This window comes from Eutrigla gurnardus (genome assembly GCF_963514095.1).
Source record: "Eutrigla gurnardus genome assembly, chromosome: 5".
In the NCBI taxonomy this organism is placed as follows: domain Eukaryota; kingdom Metazoa; phylum Chordata; class Actinopteri; order Perciformes; family Triglidae; genus Eutrigla; species Eutrigla gurnardus.
In genome coordinates this window covers 1,340,001-1,348,180 of record NC_139919.1, presented here as the reverse complement: position 1 = coordinate 1,348,180, position 8,180 = coordinate 1,340,001, and positions in this window count along the sequence as shown.

Genomic DNA, 8,180 nt, shown 5'->3' with positions numbered 1-8,180 from the left:
TTTAGATCTTTAAGTCCATCTCATGAAAAATGGGAGCAAAAACAAAAGTGTTGTGTTTATATTTTTGTTGAGTGTATATATATATATTATATATATACACATATACACATATATATGTGTATATACATATATATACATATATATACATATATATATATATATATATATATATATATATATATATATATATATATATATATATATATATATACACTCAACAAAAATATAAACACAACACTTTTGTTTTTTTATATATATATACACATATTGACAAGTTATCCTGTGGTTTACTTTCACCAGCTTCTGCCCAAACTTGAAAAATGGCCTGGCCAACCATAAAGGATGCAATGGGACAACTCTTTTCCTCTTCTCAATTTTATTTTCTTATGGGAAGAATAATTAGGTTGAAAACCTTCAAACAGAAACAGAAATGTACAACCATCATTACTTTCAAACAAACAAATGTCTTAAATGTTTTAGTCATTTTTTAAAGTAATTTATTATTCAAATCATAATTATTAACTTTAACTTAACTGTTTTAATCTTCACCATATTTGATTACCATGTACCTCCAATTTGTCAATTATCAAATATTATTTCACAATTATCAATGACATAGAAGCATGAAATCAATCTGAAACCGCACCGAGACAAACAAAACCCAGCAGGCTACTTCACTGCTGCTCTATATAAATAGGCCTGCTGTCTATCCTTATCATGCAAGAAACCCCCCTTTTCTGCTTTCAGCAACAAAACAAACATTTCGTATCAATATAAGTTCACTTCATCCATACCAGTAGCTTCTTCATGGTTTGACCCAAGCTGGATAGTTGTTTTTTCCTCTGTTGTCTGAACCTCACTGAGTGCAGAGTGATCCTGCTGAAAGACTGCAGGCAGGTGTTCTCAGTCAGCTAATCAGCTGGTGTTAGTTCGGTGAATTTCCTCTCCTCACCAGGGAGGCAATACACCGCTCCACTTGTCCTCCGGGTGTCATAGTTTCCTTGACTTTTGACTCAACACCTCCCACTTGAGCTCCTGGTTCTTGAACCCAAGGAGGTCACAGCAGTCTAGTCCATGTTCTGGTGTTGGATTGGCTGTCCTGATGTCTTTAGAGTGGTAATCTGTTCCAACTTTTGTCCATCCTCTTTATCACCTGTATTCCCGGTGTTATTCTGCTCTTCTACAGGAAGCAAGACGACTATCCGCCTGACGTCTCTGTGAAGAACTGTCGCAGGGATATGGGTTGACTGTTCTATCTTTACTTTGCCCACCTTTTTGCCAGGTTTCACAGAGGAGACTGGATAGCTTGGGAATGTTTTGATATTTACATCCCTCACGACTCCCTTTTTGTCAGTGTTAACACTGACAACCTTGGCAAGCCTATACTGGCTCCTTAAGGCATTCTGGTCCGTGACCCAGACGATGTCTCCAACGGCAACATTGCGCTTCCTGGTGTGCCACTTACTCCTGACAAACAAGTTGGGTCCAGCCAACTGACTCCACCTTTTCCAGAACTTGTTTACTTCTGCCTGGATCACTTTTAGTCGGTTGTAGGAGTACCCTTCAAAGTTGAAGCTCCCTGGGTCTCCCTTAGGTCCAGCCCTACCAAGCAGTAGAGAGTTTGGGCTGATGTACTCTATGCAGTCCTCTCGACTCTGTGTCCTGGCATCTATTGGCCTTTCATTAGCCAGGTTCGCTGCCATGTAAAGGAATGTTTGAAACTCCCCCCACGTAAAAAGTCCATCTCCTCCCAGGTTACTCAGGGCTCTTTTCACGATCTGAACAGCTGCTTCAGCAGCTCCATTCCGGTGAGGTGAGTCTGCCGGATGGATCTTCCAGCTCCAGTCTGTTCCATGTTTGGTGGCCTCATTCTCTAGTTCTGCCTTCTCTAATTGGTCCAGAAACAGGTAAAGTTTCTTCAACGCGGGCTTGGCTCCCACAAAGTTCTTCCCAGGGTCTGACCACAACTTCCTTGGATGCCCTCTCAATGCTGTGAATCTTTGGTAGGCTAGTAAAAACCCTTCAGTTGACTGGTCACCAACGACGTCTGAGTGTATAGCCCTCGAAGCCATACAGCAGAAGACAACGCCCCAGACCTTGAGCCTCACTCTCTTTCTCACCGCGTCCTTCACTTCATACGGTCCAAATAGATCTACTGTGGTGAACTCAAATGGTCTGGCTGGCTGCGTTCGCTCCAGTGGAAGGTCACCCATGATTTGCTGGCACTTTCTCGCCCTGGCTTTTCTGCAAATCACGCAGCCGTCAACAACTTTCTTAGCCAATCTTCGACCTCTTATAACCCAGGCCTTCTTCCTCATTCGAAGGAGTGTTCCTGCTACCTCCTCGTGGTTAGTTTTGTGGGCCTCCAGAGCCAGAAGTGTTGATATCCATGCTTCATATGGTAGGATTGGTACTGCAGTTTCCTCCTTATCGAAAAACTGTATTCTTCCTCCACATAGTAACAATCCTGACTCATTTTCTTTGTATACAGCCAATCTGTTGAGGGTAGTGTCATGAAAGGTAACATCCTCCTGGGCTGCAAGGAAAAGGTCTCGAAGTGCATCGTTCCACTCTCCAACAGACAGAACGGCTGGCTTGGCTTTGGTCTTAGCCTCCCCTTTTGACTTACTGACAGCTGAGCCCTTCATCTTACACCTTGTGGCAGCCCTCCACACCCAGGCAATGACTCTGACCAGTTTAGTTAAACTACTGAAGCTCCTTTCATCAACAAGTAGCTTAACTACCGAGCCAGCAGGGGGTCTGCGGATTGGAATTTCTCCCAGACAGTCAGGAGTCTTTGGCTGAGTTGCAGGTTCATTGAAGTCAGGGGTTTGCAGTGCTGTACTCTGTTTCCTCTTCTGGGCTCTGGTCAGTACTGCTGAGAAAGTCTTCCTTTGAAGTTTTTCTATGCCACTTTTTCGGCCACTCCTCCATTGGCCGCTTCAGGAACCAAGGTCCATTTTGCCATTCTGAAACCTCATTGAGATCCTCAGGAGCCGCTCCTCTAGTTATAATATCAGCAATGTTTACCTCTCCTGGGATCCACCACCAGTCCTCGAGTCGTCCAGCCTTCTGGATTTCACCAACCCTGTTTGCAAAGAAGGTCTGGTATCCGTAACTGTCTCGCTGAATAGCTCCCAACACAGTTTGGCTGTCCAGCAGGTGGAACCAGCGTTCCACTTCCATTCGGCTGTGTTTTTCGATGTATTTCCTGAGCCGGGTTGCAAAGACTGCACCGCAGATCTCTGCCTTGACTGGTTCCCCTTTCTGGTCCAGTGGTGTTAGCTTTGCCTTGGATTCAACCAATCTGACCTGGATGCCTTGCTCGGTTTCCCACCTGAGGTATACCACAGCTCCAAAGCTCTTTTCACTGCCATCAGAGAATGTTATCCCCCAAGGTTTTCCAACCCAGCCAGCTGGTGTGAGGCTTCTATGGAAAGTGATCTGGCCAAGACGCACATACTCCTCAAATAGTTTGATGGCTTCCTCCCGGAGGTCTCCCGAAAGGGGCTTGTCCCAAGTGTCTCGGGTCAGACTTCCACCTCCAGCCTGAAGAAATGCTTTCCTGACGACTATGGCTCCTTTCTGCTTAGTGGGTGAAACCAGACCAATTGGATCATAGAGGCAAGCTATTTGGCTTAATAGCTCTCTTCTGGTCAGTGGGTCAGGAGTCTTCTCCCTTACTTCCTTTTCAAGGAGGTCTTGGCCTGTTCTTATTTTCTTTCTCCTTCTTGAGAAGTTGATTGAGGCTATTATGTAAAGCTTATCCTCCTGGACCAGGTATCCAACCCCTAGGGCTCTACTTTCACCCTCCTTCACCTGGTTTGGAAGTATTATGACTCTGCTTTCCCTTGTTGATTTTCCTGATCCAAGTCCTCCTGCCTCCCACTTCGCCTGCCTCTCACTTTTCCCTGACCGCACCCATGGCTTGAGGAAAAATCCACCAGCTCTAAGAATTTCCTCCACGCCTTTTGTGGTCTTGTCCAGCCTTTTCGGGTCACAGTGGGACGTCAGGATATCATCAACGTAGCTGTCCTCCTCTATGACTCTACGCTCCTCCTTCAGGTGAGTAAAGATTGGCAGCCTTGCCGTCTCCCGCATGGCCAGCTGTGCTATGCATCCTGCTGGTCGATCACCCATGTTCACTCTAGTGATCGCATACTCTCCGATCTCCTCATCCCGAGTATCTCTCCATAGGAATCTGTGGAGGTGCATCCCCCGGTCTTCCAGCCACACAGAGTTATACATCTTTTTGATGTCCCCCAGAGCTGCAAAAACTCCTCTCCTGAACCTGAGTAAAACTGCCTGGATTGGATTAAGGACATCAGGCCCTTTCAACAGGAGATCGTTCATACTCAGCCTCTTGAATTTTTGGCTGCTGTTCCATACGATGCGTATTGGTGTTGTCAAAGAGCAGGGATTTGGTGCTATTAAGTGGCTCACATACCACACCGGTCCTTTCCAACTGTCAATACTCTCTTTGGTAAGTTTTCTCGCTGCTCCTCTTGCAACCATTTCATGCACTTGAGCCGTGTAGGCAGCCTGCCACTCGGGATCCTTTCTGAGCTGTTTTTCTGTCCTCAGAAAGGTAGCCTCCACTGCACTCCCGTTATTAGGAAGAGAAGTGGGGTCTTCAATCCAGGGATATTTTGAGTCCCAGTGTGGAGCATCGCTGTGGGCGTCTGCTTTTACATAGGTGAGACCTTGCTTTATGACTTCGAGCTCCTTTTCCTCATTCAACGTCATCTCCTTTCCCCCTGGTTGACAACTACCGCAGCGACATCCACCACACTTTGGTTCACAGGCTGCTCCGATGCGGTCCCATCTCCACCATTCCAGAAACTCTCTGCTAGCAACCGTGGTCTCAGCCTGCCTCTCTCCTCTCTCAATGATCTCTTCATATTTCACAGCAGCTGTTCTCATTGAGCGGGCAAAGTGTGTTTTAGATCGATGTGCTGCCATCTCCACTTCCTCAAGGAGACCCGGATGATCTCCTCCTACAGTTTTTCCCAAGGGGCCATCCCATAGGACCAGGTCTCCAACGATCTTCACTCGTTGTGGAGCAAGTCTACCTTCACGGTGGCTAATAAGTAGTTCAATGCTCTCTGGTCTCTTCAAGTCCCCCAGCTCAGTTTCTGGGAAGAACTTCTTCAACTGTTCAGGTTTGATGACTCTGTGGACTTTGGCTATTTCATTTAGCCCATAGCAGATGAGTCCGTGGGCTTGTTCCGTCCCTCTGGGTGTCTTGACTCTCACCCTGAGTAGATATCTCATGGTGGCAACCTTCATAGCCAGTCCTCCAACTCCCTGGACAACTAAAGTGACCTTTTCACTCCTCAACTTAAGTCTTTCGGCAGCTCTGTGAGTGATGTAGTTAGTGTCCGACGCTAAGTCGATCAGGGTACCAATTTTCTGACCTGCATTGGCAGTGACTTCTAGCAGCATCATAATAACCGGTAGCTCTTCCAATCCATTCATCGCCACCAGTCCCAGCTGCTCCTTCTTTGCACAGTTTGTTATTGCAGTCATGTTGGTAAAAGCCCGCATGCATTTTTCTGCCATTTCTGGGGAGAGTTCGGCCATACATTTTTCCTGTTCCTCCGTTCATCCGTGGATTCCCCTTTTGGACAGAGAAAGAAATGATGATTTGATGAGCTCCCCTTTCTGCAATCCTTGTTTCTGCACAGGTAGGTTCCTATACATTCATCCTCTTCTTTATGACATCCCAAGCACTTTTTACATGCTCCCAGCCTCCTCACAGCGCTTAATTTCTCAGCCAGTTTCAATCCCTTGAACCGCTTACAGAAGAAAACTTTCTCTCTATGCCTTTCGTCTCCACAGACAACACATCCTTCTTTCCATGTGGACCGTGTGAAAGCATGTTTTCTTTCAGATTTCCTCTCTTGCCTCTCTGGCTTCTCAGTTACTCCGAGCTGTTCCAATTTCTCCAGAATTTCCTCTTGAGTTTTCAGGAAGTTGAGGAGGCTATCAAAATGATTGTCCCTTGTGACATTATTGCGGGGGTTCACCATAAATACAAGCCAGTCTTTCTTTACAGCGTCCGGTAACTTGCTTTCAATGGACTTGGTTACCAGAGGGTTCTTGATGGCTCCTGTGTCCCCGAGCTCTGTGAGGTCTGCCAGAGCCTTCTCAACGGTTTGGATTAAGTCAATCACCTTCCTTGGCTGATTCGCTCTTAAGGCAGGAATTTTCTCCAGTTCCTCTATTATCTCCAGGGCAATTGTAGATTTATTTCCAAATCTGTTTTCCAATACACGGAACATGTCTTGAGCAGTGTTGTAGGTTGACAGGTGGAGTTCTCTGGAGATTTTTTCGTCCACGCTGTCCAAAAGTTGCATTTTTTTCACTTCAACTGAACCGGTGGGTTCTCCCTGCTTTTGCAGGCTCTCCCAGTCCCTTTTCCATCGGTGAAACTCTCTTTTGCAACCATAGAATCTGGGCAGACTAGTTGGCTTAATTCTCACAATTGGTGCGGTGTGTACAGCTGGTGAGGTTGCTATGCTGGCTGCTGCCTCTGCTCCTTTCTCCTTTGCAATCCTTCGTGCTATGGCGAACTCTGTTCTTCTTGTTTCAAGCTTATTGTTGATCAATTTAAGGTCCTTCACTCGGCCTCCTAGATCAGGTTTCTCCTTGGCTGGAATCCACAACTCCCAAGCAACTAGGCTTTTAGTAGCTTCTTGGACCAGCTGTCTCATGAAGGTCATCTGTACTTCATAGCCATCTTGATTTACAGCAGTGACCGGTATTGCAGCAGCATCATCACAAGCTTTCTCCGCCTCCCGGATTGCAGTTTCCCGCTCATCCTGCCCGTAGCATGACCATAGCTTGGATTGAACCAGCTCTCTAACTTCATCCAATTTAGTTTGACAGTCGCGAACTGTTTTCTCCATGTCAGCCTCCTGTTGCTTGTCAAGCTCTGCTTCTTCACCTGTGTCCTCAAGGTCTGCTATTAAACCAGCTTTGTAATCATCATTTGCTTCACCGAGCTTTCTTGCTTCGCCGGTGAGCTTTTTGAACTCCTCTTGTAGTTCAGTTTTAGCCATGCTTTGCGCTGCTCGGGTGAGAAAATGAACTGCTTTGGTAAAAGCGGTTTTAGCCAAGGTCCTTTCCTTCTTCAGTTGGCTCACTGTTTTCCCAAAAGCTTCCTCCGCCATTTTGTGAAGATCATCAGATTATAACTATAAGTCCAGTTCTCCCTTCTGCTTTGACAGCTTCTTTCTTGACTTTTCCCAGGCCTTTAATCCTTTATTTGTCTTCACTGTCATGCATTGGTTTTCAACTGACAAGTTATCCTGTGGTTTACTTTCACCAGCTTCTGCCCAAACTTGAAAAATGGCCTGGCCAACCATAAAGGATGCAATGGGACAACTCTTTTCCTCTTCTCAATTTTATTTTCTTATGGGAAGAATAATTAGGTTGAAAACCTTCAAACAGAAACAGAAATGTACAACCATCATTACTTTCAAACAAACAAATGTCTTTAATGTTTTAGTCATTTTTTAAAGTAATTTATTATTCAAATCATAATTATTAACTTTAACTTAACTGTTTTAATCTTCACCATATTTGATTACCATGCACCTCCAATTTGTCAATTATCAAATATTATTTCACAATTATCAATGACATAGAAGCATGAAATCAATCTGTAACCGCACCGAGACAAACAAAACCCAGCAGGCTACTTCACTGCTGCTCTATATAAATAGGCCTGCTGTCTATCCTTATCATGCAAGAAACCCCCCTTTTCTGCTTTCAGCAACAAAACAAACATTTCGTATCAATATAAGTTCACTTCATCCATACCAGTAGCTTCTTCATGGTTTGACCCAAGCTGGATAGTTGTTTTTTCCTCTGTTGTCTGAACCTCACTGAGTGCAGAGTGATCCTGCTGAAAGACTGCAGGCAGGTGTTCTCAGTCAGCTAATCAGCTGGTGTTAGTTCGGTGAATTTCCTCTCCTCACCAGGGAGGCAATACACCGCTCCACTTGTCCTCCGGGTGTCATAGTTTCCTTGACTTTTGACTCAACACATATACACATATATACACTCAACAAAAATATAAACGCAACACTTTTGTTTTTGCTCCCATTTTTCATGAGATGGACTTAAAGATCTAAAATTCATTCCAGATAAACAATATTACCATTTCTCTCAAA